Raw genomic sequence first — 8,628 nt, 5'->3', positions numbered from 1 at the left:
GTGTGTGTTTGTCTGGGAGTGTGTGTTCACTGTGACAATACCTGTCTGTCCGGATCCCTTCCCTGACTACCTGTGTGAGTGGCCCCTCAGTCCTGGGTTTCTGATTAAAGAGAAAAGGCCATCGTTAAGTAGGACAGTGTGAATGTTGCATCAGTAATGACAGTGGACCTGTGGTACTGTTTGACTTGTTACTGTCCGCCTCCTTGTGCAGCCCGGCCCTGCGCGCTCCTCTCTCTTTCTAGCCGTCGTCGTTGTTATCAAATGATACAGTTGCTCAAGCGCAGCGTTTGAATCCTAAGGACCTTGGGGAGAGGATTTGTCTCTCGCAAGCCCCCTTCTAACGGGGATTAAGGGGATTAGAGACCATAAAATGACCAAGCTCCATCTCCCCCGAGCCGCTCCGGCCCTTTTTTCCCAGCTCGCCCTCTTCTTCTCGGGACGGCCTGGAAGGACCCGGGGGCTGGTTTACAAAGTCTCTGCTCCCTCCCCCCCCCCCCCCCCCCCCCCCCCCCAAACCCCCACCCACCAGCCCTGAAAAAGAACGACTCCTTAGCATGACAAAAGGGAACCCGGCGATTTAGTTGATCCGCCAGCATGGCAGACAATGAACTCTCCTCTCCAGTCCACCCAGCTCATTTTCATCTGAACAAATGGCATTACACTTGGCAGTGACATTGTTCTAAACTCGAACATTGCGCTCTGCTTTCTTCGCGGAGCTCAAGGTGTCATATTAATTATTTAAATCTGCAGAAAATTTTCAGCTCAATTCCTCCAAGGCCTTACCCAGTGCCAGAAGGTCTGGAATCCGCATTAGTTTTGTTAATTAGAGCTGAGATGCGGGCTTTGATCTCAATGAAAATCTGAAAAAGGGAAACTTCCAGAATGAATTATTTTCATTCTAACCTATTTTCTTTTAAGGTTTTTTTTCTTCTTCTTTCTCTCTCTCTTTCTTTCTCCTTTTTTTCTTGTTTTTCTATCCCTCCCCTCTGCCCTTTTTAAGTGTGTTTATTGCCGTAATGTCAAACCTTGACTTAGAGGAACACAATGGCAGCAGCTCAAGAGGTCAAGGCTTTAGAAGTTAACCAGCTTCAACGGGTCACTGATAGAGGTAATCACAGTAAACACCTAATCTGCTCATCGAATCTGACAGAGCACGTTCACACACAAGCTTTCACCTCAATAAAACTTTAGATGGTGTCACGTGTATAAACACACACACACACACACACAAACTACGAGGGTGGTCTTTGTGTATGCTTGCTACAGTATCTCCTCATCTTTTCTGTTTTAATCCTGATTCATTGAGAGGCTAAGACAAATAAGCGTGTCATTAAAATCCTTGTTAAAGGACTGATACAATTTGCAGTCTTTGTAATCACTGTGAATACAAAACAAATAACTTTATCAGCTTTTATTGGCCTAAAGCCCCTCCTCCGCTGATTGAATGCAATTCCGTTCATACTGAAAATATCCGATAAGATGGAAAGTAGTGACATATTTGTTATTACTGGGGTTCATAACGCACGTTATAACGCATGATAAGTCGGTTGATAAATAAATTATCTTGCAGTCACAGAACTCTGACCTTAAGCCTACTGCTCCACACAGGCAAAGCCTTTTTTTGTAACCTTTTTGATGTGTCTTACTTGTCTTGTCATCCACACCAAGCCCTTCTGTGTGGCTTGACAAGCTCTGACTTATGGGTTCCTTCCTCTGTACGTCTGCTGGAGGAACAGCTCCACGGTCGCCCACATCAGTGGCAGCGGATGGGGATCTCCTGGAAGCTTCGGTACGGCTGTAATTTGTGGCGATATAACACACGACAGTCTCCTCAGCTGGAGGTCGTGTCGATCCTCTTTGTTGGGCGAAATTTGACGTGTTTATGCATAATTGAGAGTTACTTGACGAAAAGAGGAGTGAGGATGGTGTCTCGTCTAGTGGGTGTGAGAGGTGGGGGGTACTGTTTGTGTGTGTGTGTGTGTGTGTGTGTGTGTGTGTGTGTGTGTGTGTGTGTGTGTGTGTGTGTGTGTGTGTGTGTGTGTGTGTGTATGTGTGTCAGTGTGTGTTTGTGTGTGTGTGTATGTGTGTGTGTGTGTGTACGCGTTTGCGTGTGTGTGTGTGTACGTGTGTGTGTGTGTGTGTGTGTGTGTGTGTGTGAGTATGTGTGTGCGTGTGTGTGTGTATGTGTCTGTGTGATGTTTGGAAGGGGAGTCAGAAGGAGCTGTCTGATAGTACATGGCAGAATTGGAGCTTCACACAGACAGGGTGCTGTTTGATGAGCTGGAGTCAGAGGAGACACACACACACACACACACACATACGGCCTTGGTAGCCTTACACAAACCGATACAAATGTTCTCTCTCACAACCATATAGTCACACCACACATACACAAACAAGGTTTTTATTTTCAGCCTAAACACAACCAGAGAGTCACACACACACACAAACACATTGTTTACCCTACACATAATTGCAAAAACACACACATCAGTCAAATAGATTGAGATGTGTCATAAGATTAGCCAACTGTACAGTACCCATGACAGTGACTATCATTACAATCCCAACAACCAACAACACCGACAGCCTACAACTCACCACAAACAACACCATGACATTAACACTCACCAATTAACACACACCAGCACATAAACACTAACAGGCAATTGGCAGCACGTTATCGCTCTCACTGTAAACAAACACCAACATAACCAACGATATTCTCCTTCCTGCCAAGACTGAGTGAGTATCAAATGTCTCTGGAATTGCTCTGGATAGATTAAAATGTCCACTTTATTTAAGGAAAATGAATTTAGCTTCTCTGGGAGAACATGGCCAGCACAGCACCACTCCAACACCGGCCACGCCGAGCAGGCGTTCTTCAGCAAAGCAAATTAGGTGTAATTGGAGTCCAGCATGATGGTTATGGAACGGCTCCTCCTCAGATGAAACATGAACCAAATTCATGAGGTTGGCAACCAAAATTGACCCATCGTGTAGGGCACTGCATTTGATTTGTGTGGAAACCAACACTTTGGTTTACGTGTAAACACAAGTTTGAATTGCAGGTCCATGGCGTGTTCTTTGTGTGGGTTTGATACAGTCTTTGTTTGCCACAGGAGAGTGAGTAAGTGCGCTAGCTGGCGCTAGCTTGCATGTCTTGCTCAGTGGGGCATGCTTGCCTGGTTGCTTGTTTGCCTGCTTGCTGTGCATGAGTCCTCAGAGAGTGCTGGTTTGATCAACTAGTTGCCTAAATAACAGCCAGCTCGCTCCCACAGCACAGCCAATTTAGCACCCCCCTCTTCTCGCTCGTTCAGATCTAGATCAAACTCCAGCCTAGCATCGGCTGTCGGTCCCTGTCGTCTGCTCAAATCCCACCATTCATTCATTTATTTATTTATTCACACACCCCCCCCAGACACACACCCCACTCCACAACACACACACACACACACACACACACACATATATATATATACACCCTCCGCCAGCACTACCAATACCGCCCCCCCCCCTCCTTCCCTCCCCTCCTCGGCTAGCGCCGTAAAGGCTGATAATCAATGGGATGATCGCTGCTAGCCTGTGGCACCGCGACTCCCCTCTGACCTCGGCTGCCCCCTGAGTCTGCCCACTCCTGGGTCCCGTGCGAGCAGGCGTCCATGAATACACAAAGACAGGAGGGGGGGATTAGCCTACCAGACATTTGGTGGGCATTGTCCACCATCCCCCCTCCTCCCCTTCGGGCCCCCGCGCCCAAAATGAGGTTCAGTGGTCGCACGTGGCACTGGTCTGGCCCCTAAGCTTGAGCATCTCTGTGTGAGGAAATCTTATAATTACCTCTTCCTCAGAGAAAGAGAGACAGAGAGAGAGAGAGAGAGAGAGAGAGAGAAAGAAAAAAGAGAGGGAGAGAGAAGAGAGAAAGAGGGATGAGGGGTGGGGGGAGGCGGTTTTGGGAGGGGGTGCTGGGGGGTTGAAATGACAGACTCTGGCCGCTGGATCTCAAATCTTGGACATTAGCAATTGAATAGAAAGCCTTCATACTGTATATCATTTTAATCTTTCATGTTTAGATCCTCCAGATGGCCTATTACAGAGGCTGCAGGGGGAGAAAAGGAGACAAATGGCTTCTGTCTTTTTTAGGCAGAGGCCAGGGAAAAATGGCTTTCATATAGGGTGAGCATTGGATAATTGTATATCTGGCTGTTTGGTGCGGCAGATCAGTGGACCTCCCCCTATAAATCATAAAACTATTAATAACAGACAGATCGCCGTCCAAAGTGATGAAGTGACATTTGAAACAGGTAAAGAAAAAATGTAGAAATGTAATACTTGCTATATCGTATAACACTCCATTTTAACCGTCCAACTTTTCTCAGGGAATTGCATATCCCTAAATTATTCTGCTGGACTGCTTTACAGTTTCCAACAAATTAGAAGTTAATAAAAAGTCAATCCGCCTTGATATATCAAGTGCAGATGTGCTAACAATTGTCGCTCATATTTTCATTCAATATACTGTTAAATTCTCTCCACTAATAACCACAATGGCAATAAATATGTCTAAGAAATAATACCAGAGAAATGTATTTGCATGTGATTACATTGTTGGCATCCCTCAGAAAATGCATCCATATAACGTGACTATCAGGGTAAAATGAAATCCAGTGATTTGTCCTCTGGTTTACTGGTACTCCCTGGAGAGGTGCTGGGACTACTATGTATTCCACTTCGGTATAAGGGGTAAGGCACCTTCCATACAGAGCATCAGCACTGCTGCTAACTCAGAAAAAAGGCAATAATAGCCCTGGCTTGCACTTGGCTCTAATGCCTCTGATGTGATTTTGTTGGGTGTAGGTGGTTTTATTTCATTCCAGTACACTTTACATGTGCATGTCCCTCCTCTCCTCTCCTCTCCTCTCCTCTCCTCTCCTTCTCTCCTTCTCCCCCCCTCTCCCATCTTGCTTTCTCACTCACTCTCTCCTGCTCTCTCTCTCTCTCTCTCTCTCTCTCTTTCTCCTGACTTGCTCACTCTCTCTCTCTATTTCTCTCTCTCCCAGCTCACCCTCTCTCTCTCTCTCCCAGTTCACCCTCTCTCTCCCTCTCTCTCTCTCTCTCTCTCCCAGCTCGCTGTCTCTCTCTCTCTCTTCCCCCATCTCTCCTCTCCTCCGCTCTGTCATCCGTCCAAAAGGAAACAATAAAGTTTAATCTCCTGTGGTGACAATGATGCATGGGGCGGGTGAAAAACACTTCTCAGGTGTTGTCATTAAAAAGCCATTTTTTTCTGCTCCTCCATAGGCCAATGTGAAAGGAATCTAAAGAAAGGGGCCGGGAGTGTAATGCTTTAATACCTCTGAAGCTTTTCATTGGCATCTGCACAGCGCAAGCTGCCGGGATTGTCTCCTCTTTTTCAATTACTTGATCTTTTCAACTTTGCTCAAAATGAAAAACATGGTGCCAGAGACGAGTGAGCTCTAGAGGAGAGATCCTTTGCTTTCCTCTCTCTCTCTCTTTCTTTCTTTTCTCTCCTTACTCTGTGTCTCTCTCTCTCTCTCTCTTTCTTTCCTTTCTCTCCTTACTCTGTGTCCCTCTCTCTATCTCCCATTGTCTCTTTTGCTCCCACCTTCACTCTTGTCTACACAACTCTATCTCTCTCCCTTCTCTTGTGTGTGTGTGTATGTGTGTGTGTGTGTGTGTGTGTGTGTGTGTGTGTGTGTGTGTCTGTGTGTGTGTGTGTGTGTGTGTGTGTGTGTGTGTGTGTGTGTGTGTGTGTGTGTGTGTGTGTGTGTGTGTCTGTGTGTGTGTCTGTGTGTGTGTGTGTGTGTGTGTGTGTGTGTGTGTGTGTGTGTCTGTGTGTGTGTGTCTGTGTGTGTGTGTGTGTGTCTGTGTCTCTGTGTGTCTGTGTGCTAGTGAAAGACACCCACCAAAAAAGGGGACAGGCTATATTTGAGTGCGTGCCTGTGTGTACACATGTTTAAATTTCTCTGTCTCTTCTCCTTATCTTAATATGCTTGATCCTCCGTCCCAAGAGCTAATGATTATCATACTGCAATAACAACTTCATGTTGATGCTAACCACAATGCTCGCTTATTGCCATTGCATGTATAAGCACGGTGACAAATGGCTGAGCTTATGTGGGGTGACTTGGGGAACTGGAATATCAGTTGGTGAGCCTCCAGAAGGCTGACTTCATTTCTAATGTCTGTGTGAATTGATCGAGACGCTGTGCAGCACAAAAGCTGAATTTAAACAGAGTACCGATGATGAAACGGCATGTAAAAAACGACGAGGGGTGTTTTGAGGAAATTTTACACCAGATTTTACCTCTCCAGCAGAGAAGCAGACTGGACCATAGTTGTGTTTAGGAATGTGTGTCTGCATGCTGCATATCTGTGTGTATGTGTGTGTGTCCGTGTGTGTGTCTGTGTGTATGTGTGCACATATACAATTTGTATATGTGTCCAAAAACATCAGAACCAATCCGATTCAAGTCTGGTGCCAATATCTTTAGGCCGTGGCCGATCTGACGCAGAACATCATGAATCCAAACGTCATTATGCCCCACGGTATTCATTCAGTCTATAGCACAGGGTCAGAGGCATCTCAATCTGCCTGAGCAGGGCCTCAGACACCAGAGACTACACGTCTCTCAGCACTGCTGCACAGTGCGGGGGGGCCTTCAGCTCCTGGCTTGACAGCATGTGGGTTTCAGGTTGAAACAGGGCTGTTAGCTCCTGTCTCTCTCTCGCTCTCTCTTTCTCTCTCTCTCTCTTCACGTGTTCGACTTCAGCAGCTCTGCATCTCCGCTTTGATCTAAGAGGGCCAGGTGATTAGGTGCGGCGAACGCTAGCTGTACGAGGGGAGAGAGAGAGAGAGAGAAAGAAAGAGAGGCAGAGAGAGAGAGAGAGAAAGAGAAAGGCATGTGCACGATGACATCCAGTTTACTCAGATCACAGCTTCCCAAATATTTATGTTGTAATGAATAAGATGAAAAGAGGAAGTGAGCAGAGTGAGGCACACAGTACAAACAGGCACGAGCACGCAGCTGTGGCAGGCTATGAACCCGCGGTTCAAATGAAGAAGGGCTTTCTAACGCTGCACTTTGAGGTGATGTACTTGTAATGAAAACTCCTTTCTCGCCATGAAAGGCACGTAGCATTGTGTGTGTTGTTGTTGTATTTGCTTATTTATTTATTTCATTTTACCAAAAACAAAGAGGATTGCGTTTGTACATCTGCATCTTGACTCTGAAGCAGTTTGCGTAAGGCTTTGGGGCAAACGAAGATGGGAGAGCGTGTTTTTGATTTCCAAATTGGAAAAACAAAAAGTAAAAAGGAGCACGAGAAACAAAAGACTGATGTCGGTCGGGTTGGAGGAGGGGCGGGTGGCGGGGGTGGTGTTGGGTTGCTGAAGACGCCTCCGTGTCTTCATGTTCTAGTTGCACAAAGAAATTGATGTTATTCATTCAAAGGCTCGTATAGCCACAAGAGTGCTATCTGTTAGCAGTGGTTGAAGTTTAAACTGAGATGCTGATCCGTTGTGTTGAAGTCACATTGTGGTGGTGTAGACTACACACACACACACACACACACACACACACACACACACAGAAAGACACGTGAAGTACTCATGAAGGAGAACAATGAAAAGATAGAGAAGAGAACAAGGCAATTTTCATGGCTTTAAACGAAAGCAACCTGATGTCCTCTCATCTTACGCCACCATTTGGTCTCATTACAGCTGCGTTTCAAACTTAATAACAATGTGCGTTTGCCCTAAATAGGGCCGGCAACGAGCAAATCAGAAAACAAGTCGCTACAGAAAACCACACTATTTCCCAGTGACCTCAAAAAAAAACCACCCCATATGTGATTTTGCAGCGCTGATCAGTGCCAGAATTCCCAGAATTCCCATGCACGGGAATGTTGTTTGTGTTTATTTATCCCCTCCACATGTTATTGTTCCACTTAATTTCTTGCCAAACAAGTCACTTTATTTATAACAACAGATGTCCCCAGTGGCTAATTATTGTTCGGCTTTGCTACTTAGTGGAGTCGCACCCAGATAATAAAGGGACATTTTGCTCTTGCTTCTCACATACAGGGGGAAGGCCTGCATCAAAACCACTCACGTCGAAACCATTTGGCCGACAAATCAGTTAACACAAGTGCGGGTAATTCACATCACACGGTGCCAAGGTTGCCTCCTACTGCGCTATATTAAGGAGATCTAACGGAGCAGAAAAGCACTTGGTGTGATCAGTGGCTGAACAACTGCGTCCCTCCACTCCCATAGATTAGTGCTCTCTCTTCTGCTTCAGTGTGTCAACAGGAACCATCGTATTTAGATCTTCAGACAATCTTTTTCAACATAGCGAAATCAGTTTGGGTATTTTTGGCTTACTGTACTTTGTATGTAGGTAATAAGATCATTTTCCACATAGCAACTATCAAGGATGAGGCCCAGGTCACACTGAACTAATCATACAGTAGAAACACAAAGACATAGGCTACAGTACTGTGCAAAAGTTTGAGGCACTTTTAGGCAATGCAATCATTTGCTATCTTGTGCCTTCTTGTGTCAATAGAAAACATGTATTTACATTTTCAGACAATCAGTGAAATCAG

This window comes from Sprattus sprattus (assembly GCF_963457725.1).
Source record: "Sprattus sprattus genome assembly, chromosome: 5".
Taxonomy (NCBI): domain Eukaryota; kingdom Metazoa; phylum Chordata; class Actinopteri; order Clupeiformes; family Clupeidae; genus Sprattus; species Sprattus sprattus.
This window is presented reverse-complemented; position numbering follows the sequence as displayed.